Here is a 26,220-nt window from a genome sequence, read left to right as displayed (position 1 = left end):
AAAAATATAGTTATGGCAATCATACTATGCATCGGCATATGAGTAGGTGGCACCCAAATAACTATAGTGCTGCCCAGCTACGTGACCAACAACAAAATCCCCTCCAAATGGCAAGAAGATCGGTGGTTCCAGAGGTGTCGGGACCAGAGGCGAGGGAGGTGATTGCAAACATCCAAATGTTGTTTGGGCACGTAAAACAAGTGTGCGTGGAATGTGGCGCTTTCATCTGCTACAGAGAAAGTAGCATCACTTTGATTTTGCGAGCAATTCAAAATCATATTAATGTTTGCACAAGACGCACCAAAAAATAAATTCTTTTTTTTTTTTTGCTCCTGTTGAGCCCTTTATAATGGATCGTTTTTGTTTTCCCCCCCCCCAAAAAACCAAAAAAAATTTAAAAACGTTCAGAAAATACAAAAAAAGTAAAAAAATGTTCAAAAAATACTAAAAAAAATATAAAACAACAAAAACATAAAAAAAAAAGTTCTTTTCAGAACTAACTCCCCATTATAAAAAAATTGGTAGAATATTTGGAACTCTGCCAACCTGTATTTCTCTTAGTTCGCTCCCGGAGCGCTACCCGGTACGCGTACCGGAAGCTAACCAAAAAAATATTTTTTAAAAAAGAACAGTAACTATAAGGGAAGGAAATACACAGTTATGTTAAAAGAAAGACAGCTCTAGGGAGTAAACTAAGGATACTGTTACCTACAATCCACTGTTGATGATTTCACATATTACATCATTCATGACATGGTCAGTAACATCAACAGCAGTGGATTGTAGGTAACAGTATCGTTAGTTTACTCCCTATAGCTGTCTTTCTTTTAACATAACTGTCTATTTCCTTCCCTTATAGTTACTGTTCTTTTTTAAAAAACATTTTTTTGATCAGTCATAAACAGTGACATTAATAGAAACAGAGAGAGTGAACAAGAGTGAAGAACTATGGTCCTCCTCAGCCACCCTCAGAAAACCAAGGGGGTCAAGATACATCTACCGTGCCCCCTTCTACCTATTCTGAACATTATTTGCCCTCCATCTTGTATCTTGATTCGAACGAAACACAAAATGGTGGACTGCCATAACGCTGCTGGTTTGCGAACCGGGCAACTTCCCAGGAAGCGGTCCCAAAAAAAAAAAAGTTGGGAAAGTAATTCACAGACACTAAGAGTAATAGAGATGGAGTGAGTGAACAAGACTGAGGAACTATGAGAACAGAGGGACTGAGAAAAAGAGTGGAAGGAGTTGAGTAAATAGGTAATAGAGAAAGGAATGAGGAAAGTAGCAAAGGCAGGAAACTGAGGATTAAAGAAGTGAAGCAGTGGATCTAATAGTAGGTGAATGTGATAGAAATGTAACGAAAAGAGTACAACTATTTACCTTGTAATTGCCGTTAAATTAATCACATTTTATTTCTATACTTTCAATCTGTGAAAGAGAGAACCAACATTTGAAAAAAAATTAAAATATGTATTTAAAAATTACAAAAGACAAGGGAAAATATTGAAGGACAAATAGTTTTTCAACAACTTTGACACTGACAGAAGCTTCTGCTTCTCCAGGTCCTCTACACAATGCTAAAGATATACATTTTAAACTAACAGTATCTTGATGCAGATGAAGTGAGGCCTATCTTAAAACATGGTGCATCTTTTGCATTGCTCTTGTTTCAGAAAAGTGTCGCTTCAGTATGCCAATAACATGTCTCCTATCCAGAGATTTGTTTGAGGTGAGGCCTACTCAGAGTTCAAGATGAGATTTACACTTGTTGAAGTGTACAGAGGAGATAATATCTGTGAAAGTCTACTAATGAAGTGAGTCATGTCCACTGCACTCTTCAACAAAGTAGAAACCTCCTATGTTTCCCTGGACAGACCTAAACTTGATCTGCACAATGTGATTCGTAATGATAGGAAACTCAAGTGATGTAATTGAAATATGTGCAATTTATTTTGCTCATTTCACAATCACATCACTTGTGTTTCCTTTGCTTAGGTATCTCATTGTGCAGATGTAGTCCAGCATATGAAAGAATACGTAGAAGTGCAGCACTGCATACAATAAATTTAACACTTACAGAAAACTCACCTTCTCCATGCCTCCTACACAGTTCTACATATACATCATAAATGCAAACAGTACAGAATTAATTATACATGTTAAATGGTTTATTTTTGCTGTTCTCAGAATGTATCAAAATTCACTAAAAACAGTGACTTGAAGGTATTCATCATGTAACAGCGGGGAAAAAAAAACACAATCAAAATGATTGTGTTTAAAAAACCCATACAACATCAGAAAATAAAATTCAGAACTCCTTAAAGTTAACTTACTTTCCATGACGTCCAAGGATGTCCTATGAACAGCTTACACTCTTTTGTGCTGTTATTACTTTCAGCCCGCCACTTTCTGAAAGAAAACCTCCATCGTTTTTAAAAACACGTTACATGCAATAAATGACTTCTTGCTCTCTACCACTATTTTCCACAAGGCCAAATCTAGTCAGAGATATTTATAACTCTTGGATTTCTTGTAAGCCAATCCCATCATTTGGCATTTCCGCAACTTTCAGAATTAAAATGTTGAAGATCATTTTCACAATCCTGGAATAGTAATATCTTCCCCTTCTTGGTCAGTCATGTTCTACATTTCCTATGACACTGATACTGCTTAATATGAAGCAGACTTACACTACCTCTATGAGTACTACAATTATTTAATTCTCTACATCACTTTTAATCACAAAGCAATGTAAAACAGTAGACAGCATTGCAGACTTACATTCCCTCTACTCCATGTTTTGATTGGCTGCTTCAATTAGCTTATGAAAAGAAACAGTTTTTCTGAACTCATTTAAAGTGCACATACATCTCCATGATGTCCAATCCTTTGATTAGAAGTTATGTCTCTGAACTACACTTATCCTCAAGGCCAAATTGTGTAGGAGCCATTAGAACTTCTTGAAATTCCACAGATCATATCCCGAGATTATTTTCCTAAAATTTTGGTTTTAAAAACACCAGGTAAGAGTTTTTAAGGTCATACGGCAATTTTTTTTTGAAAATTAAAACAGAATCATTGCAGAATGACCAGCCATTTCTAGACTTTAAATAAGCTATGTAATGTCCTGATGATATTGAAGGGCCGTCATGATATATAATTGCTGTAGTTACAAAAGTCCTTCCTGATATTGACAACTGCGAAGCTACAACATTTTTTATTAAAGTTGTCAATTTTGTTCCATCAGGCCTACATCGTTGGAACATTAAAATGACGTACTGGCCATATGTTCGTATAAATAATGTGGACATCATTTCAGATTTACATTGGCTACACTCCATGCTGTGATTAGCAGCTTTTACTAGCTTATTAAAGGAGACTGATTTACTGTCTGGCAAAGTTAAATATATAAATCTTTCTGAGTCTACACTAGTAGTACTTGATACCATACAGTTCTCGCAGTCATGCTGCCATTGATAAGAAAGCCCAAACAGCTGATCTACATCTACACCTTCAGCATGTAATACATCAAGCATATACATTAAAAACTCCTGACAATCTTGCTGAATATTTTGAGAGAATTGTGTTTGCCCTGAACATCTGTCTAACAGGTTTCGAATTTCAGACACACTTTCTATTTTTGTTCTATCTGTGCTACATTTCTCTAACACAGAATTCAACAAACTGCAAAATCTTTGATCAGAATTGACCACAATCTCTTCTTTTACATTTTTTAGAGAAAACAAAACATTCATTACTACATTAGCATAGCAGTTGACACCAGAACTGTTTTCAAACTGAAAACCAACAACATCTTCAACAGAATCCTCTTTGTTTCTGCTTGTAATTTTAGGTTCATTCACTTTTTGTCTTTTTGCTACAACCTCCCCAGTATTGTTCTCATTTCTTCGTTTCCGGCCTACCAGACGTTTCTCAAACAAAGGAAACTGAGGCAAATGTGGCGCATACTCTCTTCTTAACCTATTGTATTCCTTAACACAATCTAGATCTGCACAAATGTTTCTGACATCACACTCAATCAAGTACAATCCCGATAAAGTTCTAACTCGTGACAATGCCACATATGCCATACCCTCCTTGAACACAGAACTGCCAATATTCACCAATGCAGTGTCTACACTTAAACCTTGCGATTTATGAATTGTCACCGCATATGCCAAGCAAACAGGGAACTGCTTACGGCGAACATATAAGTCTTTTACAAGCAAAAATCTAGCAGAACAACGAGCAATTAGCTGTACTTCCTCAATGCCATCAAATTTAATTTTTAAAAATTCAATTCCATCTCTATTTCTGTATTTCACAAAATCAACAACATTACCCATTGATCCATTTACCAGACCTCTTTCAACATGTAAATTCCTTCTTAAAATTATACGGCAGTTCAAGCACACATTCAGAGTCTTTTCAAAACCTGCAGTTTTAGATATAGTCTTCTCTAATGAATCCAATTTTGATTTCAGATTCTCAGACAAAATAATTGTTGATCCCATATGCTCTACTCTATCAATAGCTTCCACTTTCACAATCTCTTGCTTTTCTAAATGCAACATTTTGTTGTTAAATTTGGCACATTCTGCAAGAGTTGGCATCAAACATATTCCAGATTTCTTATCAGTAATTTTCTGAAAAATATTCTCAGGCACAACATCTTGTTCTGGATATAAATTTGACAGTAATCGTGCATGTAAAGCTTCTTTCCCATGCTCGGTCACTTTTCCAATTCTAACATCTTGTAGAATAGTCTTGTAAACGTCATCCTTTGCCTGACGCATATTTTCATGCAGTTCAGCATAATTGAAGTTTAACCATATATTGACGTTGCCAATGCTGCCTAGGCACTTCCTGGTATCTTCATGCGTGAGCATTTTGAACACAGGTTGCCCTTTCACTGGTGTCAGCTGCAGAAGATCTCTGAAAACAATGATGTGTTTGCCACCAAATAACACATCATACTCTGTTTTGAGAACTTCTTGCATCCTCAAATGCACAAAGGCAAGCATGACATTGGAAACCATGCTTACTTCGTCAATGATAAGAAGTTTCATTTTCCTCAAGATTCTTGAAACTTCAAAACAAGCATCTCCAGATAGCTTGTGATATTCTAATTTGTTGTCATGCTCCACTGGCAGCATCAGTAAACGATGTAAAGTAATCCCTTTAATATTATGTGCTGCCAGTCCAGTTGGAGCAGTGACAACACAAGACAGCGATGACTCTGTCCTTTCCTGCAAATAGCATGAAATTGCTTTAATGAGGAAACTTTTTCCAGTTCCCGCTTCTCCACTCACGTACAGTCAGACAGGCTTCAACGACGTACATGAGCACTCTTTCTTATCATGACTTAATCCATGATCAATTTGCATGGTAACTTCGTCATATATTTTCCTCTGCTCAACGTTGAGTTGCCTTTCCAACTCTTCTAAGTTAACCGCATCCTCTTGAGCATGTGCCATGGCTCTTTCCACCTCATTCATAGCAGTGGCAGCTTCATTTTCAATAAGAGGTCCTCCTAGTGGATCCTGACTCAATGAAGCAGAACTCTGACTGTCCTGAGAACTGTCTCTGGCAATCTCGGCTGCAATCGTTGCTTCCTGCTCAATTTCCGCATTCAACATTTCTACATATTTGGGAAAAGCAGGACATTCTATGGTCTCCTTGGCGGCATTGAAAGAGTCTTCATAACAGAGGAAATCTCCAAGCAGTTCCTCTTCTGCACGCCAAGGCTTGAAAAGTTGCAAAAGTGCTAAATAGAAAAACTCCTTTTTTTCAGGAGATTCGCCACTCAATTTTCGATGGTTTATCAAGTGGCATTTTCTTTGCTTCACCAGACATCCCTCACTTCCTATTACAGCATACACTCCTTTCTCAGTATCTTCTTTGATGTTCCTCTTGAACATGTAATTTTGCAGAACCTCATACAGACAAACATTCTCTAGGTGACTGCTTCGATTTGGATAATATGTATCCAACATGTTTGTCTTCAAAATGTCGGTACTGTTTGGCTCCTTTTCCGCCAAATACTCAATTTCCCGCACAGGTTTGAGAACTCGATTACGCGTTGCAGCAAGACCAAGACTCGCCCAAACGATACTCCTGGACTTGGCATAGAGACTTGCTGAAGACAACCGGTCAGAACATTCGTACGCTCCGATTTCTCGATGCGACAACATCTTCAGACTGAAACTGTACAACTTCTTGCTGAGGCTCTTTTCATGGGAAATGTCCTCCCACATATCCTTCAATTCTGTCTTCTCTTTTTTGGTGATGTAAGACGTCACATACCGAGCCACAGCCATACAGTTATCAGCCACAAACTGTATATCCATGTTAGCATTCCACATGGACAAAATCACCGGGTTGTAGTCGTTGATGTACTTGGACTCTTCGTTCCTCTTCAAATTGTAAGTGTTTTTAGGTGATTTCTTCATGACATTGTGTCGCAGCGAAGACATCAAACTGTTTACTCTTCCTTTAGAAATCACCGGTCGTGGAAAGCCGAAACGACATTTAGTGTAGAACTTGTCCTTGTTTCGGAATTTACGACGGCAGTACTTTCCACATCGATGGCTTTGGAAACGCAGAACTTTTTCTCTTAGGCTTTTCTTCTCCTTTGCGTTTGGAACAGCACACGTAGAATACTGTTGGATGAAACTCATCACTGAGTCATCTGGATCCGTTCCAAATTTAGGTGCATCCTTGATCCACAGCAACATATGTATATGAGGAGCACCTCTTGCTTGGTACTCCTTTCTCCAGAAGAAATCCAACACCTCTCCAAGAGGTGGATTCTTCTTATTCATGATGAAAGACATCATAGCTTCAAATCTATGATTGAAGTACCTACATACATTGACTGGATCCAAAGAGCACAGTTCTCCGGGTGTCTTGAATTCGATGTTTTCTACGTTAGCATTTGCCTCTCGTAGAAATTCAAGTAAGTCTTCCCAGCCATACTCGGCACAGCTCAGAGTGAGGAACCATGTGGGAGTACCTAAGTTCCTCAGCATACATTTTAAATCACCATGACGACGGTACCAGTACTCATTAGTACCACGCTGACACGCCATGAGATTAATCAGGTGAGAATCCAAAATACTATCTTGGACATTCACTTTATCCATAAAATCACTTGCCGAGATGTTTTGCATGTGTATACCACTTTTCAAGATGTGGTTCACTGCATATGACAGTCCAGACAGATCGCTTTCAAACAGGAGATGAAACAAATAAGGAATGCATTGTCGAAACCTAGCATCTCCTGCATACAATCGCAAAGTCCGGTATTCAGAAGCAGGAATTTGATGAGGTCGCTCATCATATCTTCCTCCCTGACCTGTTGGAAAAAGCTGTGGGAAACACCGAGCTTCCAAACTTTCCTCCCAAACACTAATGGGACTCCCTTTGGCTTGTTTCATTTGAAACAACTCAATAGCATTCCCCATGACTTCCTTTGAATGCAAAGGATGAACACTATAATGTTCATATATTTCCTCACTAGTAGAGGGTTCTACTTTCTCAATTTGACCAGCACACAAATCGCTATCCTCTTCCTCACTTACTTCCTCTTCTTCAACATATACATTCTTATAGTATTTTTTTTTTTTTTTCAAATACAATGTTGCCTTTTTAACTTTCCTAACATCTACTAAATCTTGCCATATTTTCTTATTCTTTGTCGGAACCCCATTAACTAAGATAACCAGAGGTTCCTCTTCCACTTTTTCTACTCCAATTGTGTTAATGTTTTTCTTCAAATCTAGAGGCAAATAAACAACTCTTCCCTTTAATCCTCTCTGTAAATCTGATGGAGGCAATTTCCCTGTCTTTGGCTCCATTCTTACAATAGCCTGAAAGGGATGGATACTTTGAATCAAAATAGATTCATAAGTATTTAAATCCTTCAATTCAGAAGGAATCTCAACCAATTCCAGATTATTATGAACTGCTCTAGCAGGCATCTGGTTTTGTTTTAATTTGTTACAACAATAAGTACACACACGTTGATCCAATCCCAAATCAAAACAATTTTCTACCATCAAGTATGTTGCAAAATCCTTCCATTCACTATTATTTTCCCTTTCACTTTTTGCATATAAATCCACTAACTTAGTCTGATTCTTATAATAAGTGCGTCGACAACACACACAAGTGAAATTAGGCCTCTCACTTGATTTCATGTCAAACGTCGCAATTTCCCTCTGGAAATTATCTGTACTGGAAACATGTACAGTATCTTCCAAATGACCCTCTATTTCTTGCTCAATTTCAACATTCTCCTCTTTACTTCCAAAGTAACAAAACTCAATTTCTTCACATATATTCCTCACATCTATTTCAGAACCATGCAAAAGAGCAGCGCATAATTGTTTCAGCATAATTGCTGGACTCTTAGCATAATACAACAGTCTAACTAACTTCCTCACTTTGTTATGATGCACTGCTAGCATCCTGAAATGATGAAAAACACTCTGGCATACTCTCCTGGAAAGACAAGCCAGTGAATGACCATGCAAACCTGTCACTTCTCTCACTCTGCAAGGATCTAATTCTTGCAACAACCTCATTTTCTGCTTCAAACTTTTCTTGTTAAATGACCGTACAAAATCACAAAGCAAATTGATGGAATCCTGTCGCACACTGCAAATACTACTACACTTCCAGGTGTACACAGGACCCTTAGCACGTCTTCCTAAAACCTCATTACCTAACAACTCTTCTGCCTCTGTTGTCACAAGTTTTTCTTTTTCAACTGGACAACCATCTTTCACTTCATAAGCACGACCACTGATGTCAACTGCATGCACCAAATCATTATCCTGGAAATAACTCTCTTCATTAAAAAATGCCTCACAGCTTGAACTATGTATCCATTCTCCAGAAAAAACTTCACAAAAATTACTACGATTAACTATTCTCTTCCATCTACTATTTCTTTTGAAATCAAAAATTGCCTTGTTTAGCTTCCTAATTCTATTGATTATCAAAATAAATAACTTACGTTTAATTTCAAAAGCCTGATCAATAACTTTCTCAACTTTTTTTTTTCTCCTATAAAAAACTAATTTCTGTTGACCTTTCTTAATATTTTTTAACAAATTGCCAATTATCCTGTTACGGAACATTCGTTTACGAATCTCCGTAAACTGTTGTTTCCTTCTACTATCATGCACAGATTTATCTCTTGCTCTAGCAGTAACATTTTCATTTGTCCTTTTCTTTCCATTTGATTTACTTGTGTTGTTATGGATTGAAACATTTTCTGTACTAATATTTTTTTTATTAGAAATATTTTTTATGAAATATTTAGAGCTCTTACCCGGTGCTTTCTTCATCGCTTGAGAAATCTTTTTGTTAGAGGACTGCTGCATTTTTTTTTTCTCCTGCTGTCTTTGACGTTTTGCAGCCTTCATCTCTCTTATTTTTGTAGGCATAGTTGAATCTGAGGAAAAATATAATAAAAATGTTAATAAAAAAATATTATCAAACAGTAAATCAGTAATAGTGATCAAAAACATAACACACTACTTGACATTTTAAATAGAAGATTTTTTAGTCCTTGCAAATTTACAATACAGAAATAGCAGAAAAGAAATGAGATTTATATTTATGTTACCTATGCTATTTTATATGTGAATCTGATCTAATTTTATGAGCATATTTTAATATTTTATTGAAGACACTACACATAACCTGTTTTTGAAGGTGTCTTTATTTTTAAATTAAACGGTTTACCTTTTTACTTTTTATTGATTATAAATTTTAAAAATAAATGTTTATAATTCCAAAGGCTCAAGCAGGTCAGCTTCCCATCCTATATCATATAATTCGGACAAATCTGCATCCTCATCACGCTCTTCTTCATCCTCAGGATTTAAATCATCCAATGGATCAACATCCACTGATGTTTCAATTACAAGTTCAATGATGAGGTCAAAATCAACTGATTGCAGATTGTCGCTCATGTTGAGGTTGTCTTTATCTTTAAAGAAAGACAACAACAATGAGATGTTGCAGAGTAAGAGACAAATCTCACAGATTATAATAGTAAAATTATTTAACAAGAGTAACATTTTGCAGCTATTATTTAGCCATGTCCAGCGATGCTGAGCAGGTGAAGCCTATGTCTAATTTTTCACTGAACAGGACTCATCTGTTCTTAACCTTGGATAAGCCTCAACGACTCTGTGTCCCCTGCACATACTCAAATGTTAAAGTGCAGATTTATATTAAATGGCACATCCCCAGGCATGCACCAGTTAATGTGCACCACTGCTTTACCACCCATGGTGTGCCGCATTTACAATCAGATAGGAGAAAGCTGCTTCAAAACCCTGCGCCTGCTTGAAGCTGGCATAGGTCTTGACGCAGCATTGTATAGATGGGGCACCCCTGATCCTTGCTGGAGCTGCATCGCACTTACGATACAACTCCAGCAATGCGCCACCTTTACAGCACAGATGCGTCACGCATCTGTGCCTTTTTTGCCCCATGCTGCGCCGCATTGTAAATGCAGCACACCATGGGTGGCGGAACAGTGGCGCAGGATGACTGTCACATCCCTGGGGATGCGCCACTCATCATAAATCTATCCCTAAGCTTCTTATCTTGTTACAGATGAACTGCCATATGTATCATCAAAATATTTTACATATTATAAATAGCAAATTTTAAGGAATAAATAGCGATTCTTTACTATTCCTAATTTGCAATGAGCAAATTGCTAATTGCAAATTACCCATTCATTTCCATAGGCTAGGAGGCTCATAGGAATTAATGTTGCAAGTTGTGATTAGCAATTAGCTCATCACAAAATAGGATTTTTTTCAAGCGTGCAGGGGTATCTCAAGAACACCCTGCTGCACCCCTGAAAAAGAAATTTGGGAGCACATGGCACACCTACATGCCCTAATGGCATGTATGGGCGTCATATGGGACCTTTTTTTTTTTAAAAAAAAAATTCTTTTTGAAAAGAATTCGCAAATTACCACAAACTACAAGTTGGTGGTAGTTTCCAAATCCTTAATATCATTTTTTACATATTTTTTTTTTATACATTGCATTTAAGGAATCACAAATTTTGAATTATTGACATTTTAAGTAATTTCCACATGTGCACTGTTTTCTAAATATAATTTGAAAATCGTTTTTGGGGAAAAGTAATGGTTTGCAAATTTATGACAAGGACATAATGGTGTATGCTTCTCTATAAGGCATTTCAGTATCTCTAATGTCATTTTTCCCATATTACATTATAAGACCTTTCCCCATGAAGCACATTCCTTGTAAATATGCTCCCACCAGTGCATTGCAAATTTAGATTTTGACTGTTTCAGACACATAGCCATGTTGAAAGTGACCCAAAAAAATTGCAAACGTTTAAAAAAAAAACATTCATGTGTCTTAATGACATTTTAAGTCATTTCCCCATGGACAATGTTTTCTAAGTGGCACAAAAGAGGTATACACCTATCATAAATCTGTCCCTAGAATTATAAATGATTAAATCAGGATGACAATAAGATGTGGCCTATCCAGAGGTTTGTTTAAGGTGAGGCCTACTCAGGATTGCAGATTAAAGTTATGCTTGATGAAGAATACAGAGGAGATAATTTATTGTAAAGGCCTACCAATGAAGTAAGTGATTTCTACTTCATTGCACCAGTCATCATAAATGTATCCATAAGCTTCTTATCTTGTTAGACATCAACCGCCATATGTATCATATACCTATTTTGCATTTCCAAAAAAGCGAATTTTAAGGAATAAATAGCGATTCTTTACCATTCCAAATTTGCGATGAGAAAATTGCTAATTGCAAATTACCCATTCATTTCCATGGGCTAGGAGGCTCATATAAATGAAGGTGCAATTTGCGATTAACAATTTGCTCATCACAAATTAGGAATTTATTCCAAAAGTGCAGGGGTGTCTCAAGAACACCCTGCTGCAACCCTGAGAAAGAAATTTGGGGGCATATGGCGAACATAAATTTTAACAACATTCCTTTACCTCAAAAACGATTTTCAAATCATAACTTCAAAACACTACACATGGGAAAATTACTTAAATTGTCCTTAAGACACATAAAAGCGTATTTTGATTGGCTTTCCTGCATGGTAGGGTCACTTTTAACATGGCTATGTAACATAAACATTCAAAATCAAAATTTTCAATGTACAGGTGGGAGCATATTTACAAGCAATTTGCGCCACAAAGAAAGGTCTGACATTAAAATGGGAAAAATAACATCAGGGACAGTCAATTGCCTTATAAAGAACCATACACCATTATGTCCTTCTCATGAATTTAAAAACAATTCCTTTTTCCCAAAAACGATTTTCAGATCATAATTTCAAAAAACTGCACATGAGAAAATGACTTAAAATGTCATTGAAACACATGAAAGCGTTTTTTTATTGGCTTTCCTGCATGGTTGGTTCACTTTTATCATGGCTATGTAACACAAACATTGATAATTAAAATTTTCATGCACATGTAAGAGCATATTTACAAGCAATTTGCGCCACAGAGAAAGGTCTTACACTAAAATGAGAAAAATAACATCAAGGACAGTCAATTGCCTTATAAATAACCATACACCATTATATCCTTGTCATGATTTTAAAAACAATTCCTTTTCCACAAAACGATTTTCAAATCATAATTTCTAAACACTGCACATCAGAAAATGACTTAAAATGTCATTAAAACACATGAAAGCATTTTTTGATTGGCTTTCCAGCATGGTTGCGTCACTTTTAACATGGCTATATAACAAAAACATTCAAAATCAAAAATTTCCATGCACATGTGAGAGCATATTTACTAGCAAATTGCGCCACATAAATCATAATTTTCTCCTTAAAGCACACTATTCTCTATCTAAAGTAAAGAAATATTTTCTCACCTTAGCAAATACTTTGAGTTTGAAAACAGTCTCAGAAACACACCAATTTGTCTTCAGCAGAGCAAAAGGTATGCACTCCAGAGTCTGCAGCTATCAAAAGCACAGAAATGGTGTAATTCTTCACACATATTTCTCATGTCACCCAATCAAAACTCTTCCCTCACTTTTTTTCAAATGAAAACCCTTCCCCCTCTGCCCTTTCTGCCTATTTTCCATAGCAACCACCTCTTGGAGAAACTCTGGTGTTTGCAAATTCACACAACAATGTTGCAATTGAACTCTGAACTCTCAGTGCACCTGCATATCCAGTGCTTTCTTTCATTTAATGATTTTTTATTGACCACTCAAAATACATCTTTCAAAGAACACATCTCTACACCCTAACTTTCTGTTTTCATCAATCAAAATCCACCAATCACTGTTACTACTTCATGAACACAGAAACTCCACAGTTTTTTTCATTTCAAACTCACATTTTTTCAACTGCCATTTCATTGCCACACTTCATCTGACTGCAGGAGAACCTTCTCTCACCATGTTTTCTGTCTGGATTGTTGGTCATAGTTATATTCACTGGGCTCAAAGGTACGTTGAAAGCAGGAATTTACCTAACCTCAATTTACAAGATGTGGAAATTAAGTGGTTTGGCCAGAGAGGATTAAAATGTCACCAATTGATACCATTGGTGAAAACCTTTATGCATTTGCCAAAACCTGACCTGTTAATTGTGCACTGTGGAGGTAATGACTTGGGCACTTTGACTGGTGTAGGTCTGGAAATGCTTTTAAAGGACACCTTTGAGCAATTAATGGCACTTTTTCCTCAGACTGCCTTGGTATATTCAAATATATGCCAAAGACAGAAATGGAGGTGGTCAAACCAATTTTGTCCACAAATTGAGAAGTCGAGGAAGCATGTAAACAAATCTGTTTCAGCTTACATGAGAGACCATGGAATGGGCTCCCTGTACAACAATAACTTGCGTTACTACATGCAAGATATCTACAGAGGAGATGGAGTTCACTTCTCAGATGAGGGCAACAGAGTTTTCACTCTGAATTTAAAAATGTGCATTGGTACCTACTTATAAGTACCTAAATGTACCATAAACCCAAAAGCTCTTCTCAGAGCTACCCTACATCTAATCACTCACAATTATTTTTTTACTCTAACTATTTTCACTAATTTTCAACAAAATACGCTCCCTGGTGCGCTACCCGGTACGCGTACCGGGAGCTAACCTCGCGAAATTTTTAAAAAAAATGGTTTTTTTTCCGCACATATGGGCCTCCTCAGCCACCCTCACAAAACCTAGGGGGTCAAGATAAGTCTACCGTGCCCCCTTCTACCCATTCTGAACATTATTTGCCCTCCATCTTGTATCATAATTCGACCGAAACACAAAATGGTGAACTCCCGTTACGCTTAAGGTTCGCGTACCAGGGCGCTCACCGGTTCGCGTACCGGGTCGCTTCCTGGGAAGCGCACCATCAAAAAAGGTGGGAAAGTAGTTCACAGAAAAGCCACTGGAGACAATTTCACCAAATATAGAATAGCTCATACTACATACCAATCCCTACCATTTTCACAAATTTGATTGGAATTCCATTTAGCCATTTAGCCTGTAGTCCTCTCTAAATACCGTGAGGTAAATTACTTCACAAAACACATCTGAAGTGTTGGAATTGACAACCAATTAAAATGTTACTTTCATTTTCTACTTTTTTTACATGATATTTGATTGGTTATGTACCCGAATATATATAAAGGAAGAGAAGGAAACACAGCCATTTTGACTACTACTTCCTGGTGTACATTTCATTTGGATTTTCATTAATAACTTCAACTTCTTTTTAAAGGTAAGTTGTTATTTTTAAAACTGAAGTATATTGTGCACTTTAAGTTAATATGGCAAACTTTTTCTGTTAGTTATATACTATCCCTCTGTAGTACTTATAAATTTAGATACACTTTTTTATATTCCTACTTCCACTCTGATACTATACACTGCCCAAAGATAAATTCTCTGATAAAAACTGCCTATCTAAAATTAATCCCAACAGTGCCCTACCTCTACTAATATATATTTTTTTTATGCAAATTTCAGGAAAAATGGAAAGTGAACAAAACATTTCATTTGAAATTGTCCTTCCAGAGTCCAACACAGAAATCATTGATCCAAATGAGATTGAATTTATGGATGAAACATGGGACCAAGAACTACTGCAATGTGTGCAAGCAGTAGATAACCTCCTTGCAAATGAGGACATTTTACAACCTCAGAGACTACAATCTATATTCCATGATTATGAAATTTCTGACAATGAAATGTTAGAAAGTTTAATAAATTATGAAACACAATAAAAAAAGTTAAAAAAAAAAAAAAAATAATCAACAAAACCAACAATCAATTAACATACAGCATTTGAAAAGTCTATCATTCATTTTTTATTGTGATACGCTCCCCAGTACGCTTCCCGGTTCGCGTACCGGGCGCTAACCACAAAAAAAAACAAAAAAAATGTTTTTTTTTTTTTGCTTAGCGGGGCCCCTTTAAAGCCTCCACATCAAACCTAGGGGGTCAGGGAGTATCTACTATGCCCCCTTAAGGTCATTTGCCCCTTCGCTTTTGACCTCCTCTTGTCTCTCGATCCTACCGAGAGACAAGATGGCGGCCGCTCCGGACTGTTTAGAATGTTGACAGACACCAGAGAGCCAATCAACTTCGCTACGCGAAGTTCCGTTACGCGTCAAGTACGCGTACCGGGGCGCTGCCTGGTCCGCGCTTACAGATATATATCTTTTTTTGAACGTTATTTTCTCAAAATCCACTGCAGCACATATATTAAGACCTACAAAAGGCACATCGGGCTACCAGTCCCTACAATTTTGCCAAGTTTCGTGCAAATCCATTCAGCCGTTCGGGCTAAAAGTGAGGCTAACCGCCCTATGGAAAACTCAATGTTAAAAACACGTTTTGGGACCCCCCTTTTTTCTCGGCCCCCCCTGGACCAACTCCCCCCAAATTTCCAGTGGCTGCTCAGAAACAAAATGTTCCATTTTCCAGAAAATTTCAGCCAATTCCGTCCACAAACGCCAAAGTTATTAGACATAGAATTTTCAAAAATCCCATAGGGAAAAAATCCTAACTATATATACCTACTGGCGACCGCCAGTAGGTAATATATATATATATATATATATATATATATATATATATTACCTACTGGCGGTCGCCAGTAGGCATATATAGTTAGGATTTTTTCTCTATGGGATTTTTGAAAATTCTATGTCTAATAACTTTGGCGTTTGTGGACGGAATTGGCTGAAAATTTCAGGAAAATGGAACATTTTGTTTCTGAGCAGCCCCTGAAAATATGGGGGGGGTTCGTCAAGGGGGGCCGAGAAAAAAGGGGGGTCCCAAAACACGTTTTTCCCATGTTAATTTCCATAGGGCGGTTGGCCTCACTTTTAGCCCGAACGGCTGAATGGATTTGCACGAAACTTGGCAAAATTGTAGGGACTGGTAGCCCGATGTGCCTTTGCTAGGTCTCAATATATGTGCTCCAGTGGATTTTGAGAAATTAACGTTCCAAAAAATATATATATCTGTGACAGCGTCCCGGGTAGCGCTCCGTTTCGCGTACTTTTCGCGTTACAGAGCTTTGCGAAGCGAAGCTGATTGGCTCTCCGGTGTCTGTAAACATTCCAAACAGTCCGTAGCGGCCGCCATCTTGTCTCTCGGTAGGATCGAGAGACAAGAGGAGGCCAAAGCGAAGGGGCAAATGACCATAAGGGGGCATAGTAGATCCTCCCTGACCCCCTAGGTTTGATGTGGAGGCTTTAAAAGGGCCCCGCGGGGCAAAAAAAAAATTTAAAAAAAATCGAACGGCTTAATGGATTTGCATGAAACTTGGCAAAATTGTAGGGACCGGTAGCCCGATGTGCCTTTGCTGGGTCTCAATATATGTGCTCCAGTGGATTTTGAGAAATTAACGTTTAAAAAACAGATATATATCTGTGACAGCGTCCCGGGTAGCGCTCCGTTTCGCGTACTTTTCGCGTTACGGAGCTTTGCGAAGCGAAGCTGATTGGCTCTCCGGTGTCTGTAAACATTCCAAACAGTACGGAGCGGCCGCCATCTTGTCTCTCGGTAGGATCGAGAGACAAGAGGAGGCCAAAGCGAAGGGGCAAATGATCATAAGGGGGCATAGTAGATCCTCCCTGACCCCCTAGGTTTGATGTGGAGGCTTTAATCGTTTTTTTCGTGGGGTGCGCCCGGTTCGCGTAACGGGAAGCGGACTGGGGAGCGTACAATTCAGGCAGATTCCTCAACCGGCGCCAAAGTTATTCCCAATAGAATGTTGTGATTTCCCTATGGAAATCAATCCTAACTATATATACCTACTGGCAACCGCCAGTAGGTAATATATACATATATATATATATATAAAATTTCTATGGCAAAATGAAGCCCCTCATTTTGCTCCTTTTCAAATTAAATGTATTAAGTGTTACCACTTTATTCCAATCAGGTGTGCCATACTTTTGTCATAAGTAAGACTGTTAGCGTTCTAGTTGTTCTTTAGAACACTCTGGGACATTCTGTCATTGGGCTATAGTTGGGCTACATGTGGCTGATATTTGGGTTCATTTGGGCTCTTTTGTCTCTGGTGGCCATCTTGGGAGACTGCATATCAGAATTTTTTTAATGAAATATAAGAGGATTTGAGAAGTCACTCAAAATGTGCCCTACTTTTTCTTTCTTCAGCACTAATCATAATTTCTATGGCAAAATGAACCCCCTCATTTTGTTCCTTTGCAAATTAAATGTTTTAAGTGTTAACACTTTATTCCAATCAAGATGACTTCAGGTGTGCCATACTTTTGTCATAAGTAAGACTGTTAGCGCTCTAGTTGTTCTTTAGAACACTCTGGGACATTCTGTCATTGGGCTATAGTTGGGCTACATCTGGCTGATATTTGGGCTACATTTGTTTTTTTTTGTCTCTGGGCTACATTGGGCTCGATTGGACTACATTGGGCTACATTGGGCTACATTTGGGCTCTAACATATATATAGCCCAATGTAGCCCAATATATATTTTTTCTAAGTTAAATTTCGTAAAAACCACTGGAGCATATATCTTGAGACATAGCAAAGGCACATCGGGGTACCAGTCCCTACAATTTTGCCAAGTTTGGTGAAAATCCATTCAGCCGTTCGAGCTAAAAGTGCGACAGACCGCCCTATGGAAATTAACATGGGGAAAACACGTTTTGGGACCCCCTTTTATCTCGGCCCCCGCTTGACGAATCCCCCCAAACTTTCAGGGAAGGACCGGAGCGCCGCGAGGCAAAGTTGCTGAAAAATTCAGGCAGATATCTCAACCGGCGGCAAAGTTATTCCCAATAGAATGTTGCGATTTCCCTATGGAAATCAATCCTAACTATATATATACCTACTGGCGACCGCCAGTAGGTAATATATATATATATATATATATATATATATATATATATATATATATATATATATATATATATATATATATATTACCTACTGGCGGTCGCCAGTAGGCATATATAGTTAGGATTTTTTCTCTATGGGATTTTTGAAAATTCTATGTCTAATAACTTTGGCGTTTGTGGACGGAATTGGCTGAAAATTTCAGGAAAATGGAACATTTTGTTTCTGAGCAGCCCCTAAAAATATGGGGGGGGTTCGTCAAGGGGGGCCGAGAAAAAAGGGGGGTCCCAAAACACGTTTTTCCCATGTTAATTTCCATAGGGCGGTTGGCCTCACTTTTAGCCCGAACGGCTGAATGGATTTGCACGAAACTTGGCAAAATTGTAGGGACTGGTAGCCCGATGTGCCTTTGCTAGGTCTCAATATATGTGCTCCAGTGGATTTTGAGAAATTAACGTTCAAAAAAATATATATATCTGTGACAGCGTCCCGGGTAGCGCTCCGTTTCGCGTACTTTTCGCGTTACAGAGCTTTGCGAAGCGAAGCTGATTGGCTCTCCGGTGTCTGTAAACATTCCAAACAGTCCGTAGCGGCCGCCATCTTGTCTCTCGGTAGGATCGAGAGACAAGAGGAGGCCAAAGCGAAGGGGCAAATGACCATAAGGGGGCATAGTAGATCCTCCCTGACCCCCTAGGTTTGATGTGGAGGCTTTAAAAGGGCCCCGCGGGGCAAAAAAAAAAATTAAAAAAAATCGAACGGCTTAATGGATTTGCATGAAACTTGGCAAAATTGTAGGGACCGGTAGCCCGATGTGCCTTTGCTGGGTCTCAATATATGTGCTCCAGTGGATTTTGAGAAATTAACGTTTAAAAAACAGATATATATCTGTGACAGCGTCCCGGGTAGCGCTCCGTTTCGCGTACTTTTCGCGTTACGGAGCTTTGCGAAGCGAAGCTGATTGGCTCTCCGGTGTCTGTAAACATTCCAAACAGTACGGAGCGGCCGCCATCTTGTCTCTCGGTAGGATCGAGAGACAAGAGGAGGCCAAAGCGAAGGGGCAAATGATCATAAGGGGGCATAGTAGATCCTCCCTGACCCCCTAGGTTTGATGTGGAGGCTTTAATCGTTTTTTTCGTGGGGTGCGCCCGGTTCGCGTAACGGGAAGCGGACTGGGGAGCGTACTACAAGGAAACAAGAATGATTGACTTTTAACTTATTGTATGTTTATAGACTTTTTTTTTTCTTTTTTTTCTGCTGAGTGACGTCTCGGCCTATCTCCACGGGATGCAGTCCCTACCATCTCGGCGTTTAAGCCGAGGGGGACCGGTAGTGTGGGAGAGATAACGTCTGTTAACGTTCGATTCGAAGGAAATCAGGAAGTGTTGATAAACATTGTCTGCGCCATCTTGCCTTTTTTCAAATGCCACACTTTTGTCGTGCACGGCAGCCATTTTAGATGCCTTGACCAGACCCACTCTCTGCACGCTGTCGATCCTTAGCATGGCTCCCCAACCTCGCAAGCATCTCCCCCAGGCACTGGTCACCCCCGCTCTCTGTCTTATGCATGGGCAATAAACCTCCCCCATCTGCGCTGCTCTTCCCTGAGAATCACACCCTGTGCCCGCCCGACACCTCCCTTTCGCCCTATTCACTACCGCACCCTCTGAAACTCCTCTTCCTCTGTGTCCGATTGTCCAGGCCGGTCCCAGGCTATCACCTAGCCCTGCAGATGTAGTTTATGGCCCCAGCTGTAAAGAATCACCCCTCTTCAAAGGAGTTACAGTAGATCAAGGCCCCCACCCGATGAGATCCGTCACACCACACGCGTTCCTACTATCTGAAAACCATCCTGTATTGTGATTGGGGAGGGGACCGAGCCTGAAGCGGAAGATTCGAGGGATGCCTCTTTGTACATCAAAGTTTTTACAATTATGTGTCACATTAAAAATATATAGCACTCCAACAAAGTAGTAGGATTATAAAACTTTAATAACTTATAAATATATACAACGCAACAAAAACAGTAAAAACATTTAAACATTTTTAGGAAAAAAGAAGCAACAATGGTCAGTAGCTGTGTTTTGTGCGAATAGTCCCAAGGCAACACAACGTGCTGAGTTCTGGACGGCACCCAGGTGATGTTGCCTGGGTACCGCACTGGTTTTGGGTATCCTACAATGCAGCTCTGAAAAACGGCGTGGGGCGTCCCGGGGGGTGGCCTCGTCAGTAGCGGTCTGTTGTGCGAATAGTCCCAAGGCAGCAGAACGCGCTGAGATGTGGATGGCACCCAGGTGATGTCCAGTAAGTTGCCGCACTGGTTTTGGTATCCAACAATGCTGCTCCGAATATTGGCGTGGGGCGTCCCGGGGGGTGGCTCGTCAGTAGCGGTCTGTTGTGCGAATAGTCCCAAGGCAGCAGAACGCGCTGAGATGTGGATGGCACCCAGGTGATGTCAAGTAAGTTGCCGCACTGGTTTTGGTATCCTACAATGCTGCTCCGAATAACGGCGTGGGGCGCCCCGGGGGGGGGGTGAGGCGGCGTGAACGGGCCTCCCCAGGTGGAGGCTCGTCTGCTGTAGTGGGGCGCCCCTTTACCGTTTCAGTTGCCATTCCGCCCGCTTTTGGTACACTGTGCCAAAATCCGCCATTCAGCTGAGTTGCGCCCACTCTTGCGGTGCAGCGATAGGCGGCTGCCACAGGAAACCAAAAGTAAAATGAACCAATGAAAAGTTTTATAAACAAGTCACATGACCTGTTATGCGGCATAGGGTATAAAAAGCGTAGAAAATCCGTTGGCACCTGAGGCGGCGTCAGTAGCGGACCGATGTGCGAATAGGCCGAAGGCAGCACAACGCGCCAAGATCCGGATGGCACCGAGGTGGTGTCCACCAAGTTGCCGCACTGGTGTGGCCATCCTACAATGCTGCGCCGAAAGTCGGCGTGGGGTGCCCCGTTGGCCTGTGAGGCGGCGTCAGTAGCGGACCGATGTGCGAATAGGCCGAAGGCAGCACAATGCGCCAAGATCCGGATGGCACCGAGGTGGGGTCCAGCAAGTTGCCGCACTGGTGTGGCCATCCTACAATGCTGCGCCGAAAGTCGGCGTGGGGTGCCCCGTTGGCCTGTGAGGCGGCGTCAGTAGCGGACCGATGTGCGAATAGGCCGAAGGCAGCACAACGCGCCAATATCCGGATGGCACCGAGGTGGTGTCCAGCAAGTTGCCGCACTGGTGTGGCCATCCTACAATGCTGCGCCGAAAGTCGGCGTGGGGCGCCCCGTTGGCCTGTGAGGTAGCGTCAGTAGCGGACCGATGTGCGAATAGGGCCAAAGGCAGCGCAACGCGCCAAGATCCGGATGGCACCGAGGTGGGGTCCAGCAAGTTGCCGCACTGGTGTGGCCATCCTACAATGCTGCGCCGAAAGTCGGCGTGGGGTGCCCCGTTGGCCTGTGAGGCGCATCAGTCAGCGAATAGTCCCAAGGCAGCACAACGTGCTGAGTTCTGGACGGCACCCAGGTGATGTTGCCTGGGTGCCGCACTGGTTTTGGGTATCCTACAATGCAGCTCTGAAAAACGGCGTGGGGCGTCCCGGGGGGTGGCCTCGTCAGTAGCGGTCTGTTGTGCGAATAGTCCCAAGGCAGCAGAACGCGCTGAGATGTGGATGGCACCCAGGTGATGTCCAGTAAGTTGCCGCACTGGTTTTGGTATCCTACAATGCTGCTCCGAATAACGGCGTGGGGCGTCCCGGGGGGTGGCTCGTCAGTAGCGGTCTGTTGTGCGAATAGTCCCAAGGCAGCAGAACGCGCTGAGATGTGGATGGCACCCAGGTGATGTCAAGTAAGTTGCCGCACTGGTTTTGGTATCCTACAATGCTGCTCCGAAAAATGGCGTGGGGCGCCCCGGGGGGGGGGGTGAGGCGGCGTGAACGGGCCTCCCCAGGTGGAGGCTCGTCTGCTGTAGTGGGGCGCCCCTTTACCGTTTCATTTGCCATTCCGCCCGCTTTTGGTACACTGTGCCAAAATCCGCCATTCAGCTGAGTTGCGCCCACTCTTGCGGTGCAGCGATAGGCGGCTGCCACAGGACTCTCAAAATGGCGGCAGGCTCTTTCCTTTTTGGGCCTGGTCCACTGAAATGGCCCTGGGACACCTTGGAAATCGGACGCTTGTCTGCTAGGTCTTGGACCCCATTCTCAAAAGCGTCCCCTCAGCCTTGAAGATTCTACAAAAGTCTTGGGGGCCCCCGACTCCTGCAGGCTTCCGGTGGGGAGCGGCTGCCATGATTGCTCGCTGAATGACCACGACGGAGCCACGAGATGGTGGTGCTTTCATGCTGACGCCAGCTTCAGTCTGAAACATCCAGAAACAAGGTGGGGCTTTCATCGTTTGGGAAAAAAAAAAGTTTTCATCCAATGAAAAGTGTTATTTTTAGGTCATATGATCAAGCCTTCCATCATTAGGAAACCAAAAGTAAACTGAACCAATGAAAAGTTTTATAAACAAGTCACATGACCTGTTATGCGGCATAGGGTATAAAAAGCGTAGAAAATCCGTTGGCACCTGAGGCGGCGTCAGTAGCGGACCGATGTGCGAATAGGCCGAAGGCAGCACAACGCGCCAAGATCCGGATGGCACCGAGGTGGTGTCCACCAAGTTGCCGCACTGGTGTGGCCATCCTACAATGCTGCGCCGAAAGTCGGCGTGGGGTGCCCCGTTGGCCTGTGAGGCGGCGTCAGTAGCGGACCGATGTGCGAATAGGCCGAAGGCAGCACAACGCGCCAAGATCCGGATGGCACCGAGGTGGTGTCCACCAAGTTGCCGCACTGGTGTGGCCATCCTACAATGCTGCGCCGAAAGTCGGCGTGGGGTGCCCCGTTGGCCTGTGAGGCGGCGTCAGTAGCGGACCGATGTGCGAATAGGCCGAAGGCAGCACAACGCGCCAAGATCCGGAAGGCACCGAGGTGGGGCCCAGCAAGTTGCCGCACTGGTGTGGCCATCCTACAATGCTGCGCCGAAAGTCGGCGTGGGGCGCCCCGTTGGCCTGTGAGTTCGCGTCAGTAGCGGACCGATGTGCGAATAGGCCGAAGGCAGCACAACGCGCCAAGATCCGGATGGCACCGAGGTGGGGTCCAGCAAGTTGCCGCACTGGTGTGGCCATCCTACAATGCTGCGCCGAAAGTCGGCGTGGGGCGCCCCGTTGGCCTGTGAGGCGGCGTCAGTAGCGGACCGATGTGCGAATAGGCCGAAGGCAGCACAATGCGCCAAGATCCGGATGGCTCCGAGGTGGGGTCCAGCAAGTTGCCGCACTGGTGTGGCCATCCTACAATGCTGCGCCGAAAGTCGGCGTGGGGTGCCCCGTTGGCCTGTGAGGCGGCGTCAGTAGCGGACCGATGTGCGAATAGGCCGAAGGCAGCACAACGCGCCAATATCCGGATGGCACCGAGGTGGTGTCCAGCAAGTTGCCGCACTGGTGTGGCCATCCTACAATGCTGCGCCGAAAGTCGGCGTGGGGCGCCCCGTTGGCCTGTGAGGTGGCGTCAGTAGCGGACCGATGTGCGAATAGGGCCAAAGGCAGCGCAACGCGCCAAGATCCGGATGGCACCGAGGTGGGGTCCAGCAAGTTGCCGCACTGGTGTGGCCATCCTACAATGCTGCGCCGAAAGTCGGCGTGGGGCGCCCCGTTGGCCTCTGAGGCGGCGTCAGTCAGTGGGGGCTGTTTGAGGATCTGACTGCATTGGAAAGCAATGTGATGCTGTGCGTCGCCCCCAAGATGAAGGTTCCTCGGCTGCAGTGGGGCGCCCCTTGGTGTTTCACTCGCTATGCAGCTGAGTTGCGTGCGCACTTGCGGCGAATAGGCCGAAGGCAGCACAACAATATTTTCGGAATGGAAGACACCACAAGGCGCTGAGATTAGGTTGGCACCGAGGTGGTGTCTAGCAAGTTGCCGCACTGGTGTGGCCATCCTACAATGCTGCTCCGAATAACGGCGTGGGGTGCTCGAAGGGGGGGGGGGAGGCGGCGTGAACGGGCCTCCCCAGGTGGAGGCTCGTCTGCTGTAGTGGGGCGCCCCTTTACCGTTTCAGTTGCCATTCAGCTGAGTTTCGGCCGCTCTTGATGCTACAGCGACAGGCGGCTGCAACGGGACTCTCAAAATGGCGGCCTGTTCTTTGGATTTGGACCTGGTCCACTAAAATGGCCCTGGGACACCTTAGAACTCGGACGCTCGAATTTTTTTCCTTTCCTCTACATGCAAAAAAGGTAAATGCCCGGTACGTTACCTGCCTCATCTGCCACGATGTACTCTCCAGAGGAACCGAAAAAAAATATAGTTATGGTAATTATACCATGCATCGTCATATGGAGAGGTGGCACCGATTAATTATAGTGCTGCACAAAAAAGAGATTTGAAGGAGAACCCCCGATCTGCCAGTACATTCACCAAAGAAGTGGCACTGACAGCATCAGAGGCAAGGGAAACGGTCCCAAATATTTAGAAGAACTTTGGAAAGATTAAAATGACATGTTTAGATTGTGGCAAATTAATTTCATGTGGACAGATGAGTGTTACTCTAATAAATACAGCATATGAACATCATCATAGTCGATGGTTGGTGGAGACATTTTGACTATATCCTGGACCTGCCCGTCCTCGCCCAAAATGGCGCCGGAATAAATGGGACTCGTAACTCCTTGTTGTGTACTGGTTGCACAACCTTGATATCACGAGATACGTATGCAGTTTTGAAGCACATGGCGGGCGGGGACGAGAATTGATTGAATATTTCGACATCCCTATTGATATTAAGTTCTGATGTGTTATTGATTACTGTACTATTGAAAGTTCGAATTAACGTCACCCATGGTACTTGCCCGCAAATGTATATCTAGATAATTTTATTGTAACTGGCCCTGTCGTATTTTAATTATAAAATGTACGTCCACCGATTCCGCAACTGTTAGACACCTTAGTTCTTGCAACCTAATGGCCCGCCCGTTACGTTCCTCTACAGTGTAAATGTCTACTCATCATATACGATTACAGTTTGCTCCGTGGCCGGCCCACGTGGTTATAGGCCCGTATTTGTATACTGATATTTTCACAATAAAGGTTTTTAAAAGAAAACATGGTAGTAGTATTTACATTGGTAAAGTTTTTAATAATAGTCACTGTTTTAGAATCAGTAAAAGGCAAGTGAAATAAAGCAGTCCAATTACATGAAGGGTAAAAGGTATAATACGCAGGAACGCAGTAAAGATAAATGGTCAAGGGCTGTTGTGTTTTCTACTCCTGCAACATAAAGTGATCGATAAGAATCTGATATTCAGGCGTATCGGCGACTAAGACAGCAGGCCGAGCCTCTTTTGCTCAACGGCTCCGTCATGGGACGAAGAAACGCCCTTTTTCTCGAAAAAGGAATATATTTTACTTGCAGAACAGTTGTAAATTTTCCGGGAAAGTACATTAGCCTGGAACATTATAACATATGTTTAAGAAAAAATAATGTTCGAAAGTAATAAAAAGCGTAATTTTTAGGTCATATGACCAAGCCTTTCATCATTAGAATAAGAAAAGTAAATGAACCAGTGAAAAGTTTTATTAACAAGTCACATGACCTGTTATGCTTACGTTACGCGCTGCGCGCCGTGCCCCGGATCGCTTCCGGGAAGCTGCGCTTCGCGCACCGGAGCACTTCTGGATGCGCTAACGCGGCGCGTCATATGATGCATTACGCGACAACGCAGGTCCAGAATATAGTCAAAATGTCTCCACCAACCAGCGGTCGGAACACAACCCCTTTCAGCAGGCTAAATAGTTCTGTTAAATG

Source organism: Lissotriton helveticus, chromosome 4_1 (genome assembly GCF_964261635.1).
Source record: "Lissotriton helveticus chromosome 4_1, aLisHel1.1, whole genome shotgun sequence".
Lineage (NCBI taxonomy): Eukaryota > Metazoa > Chordata > Amphibia > Caudata > Salamandridae > Lissotriton > Lissotriton helveticus.
Note: the sequence above shows the minus strand (reverse complement) of the source record.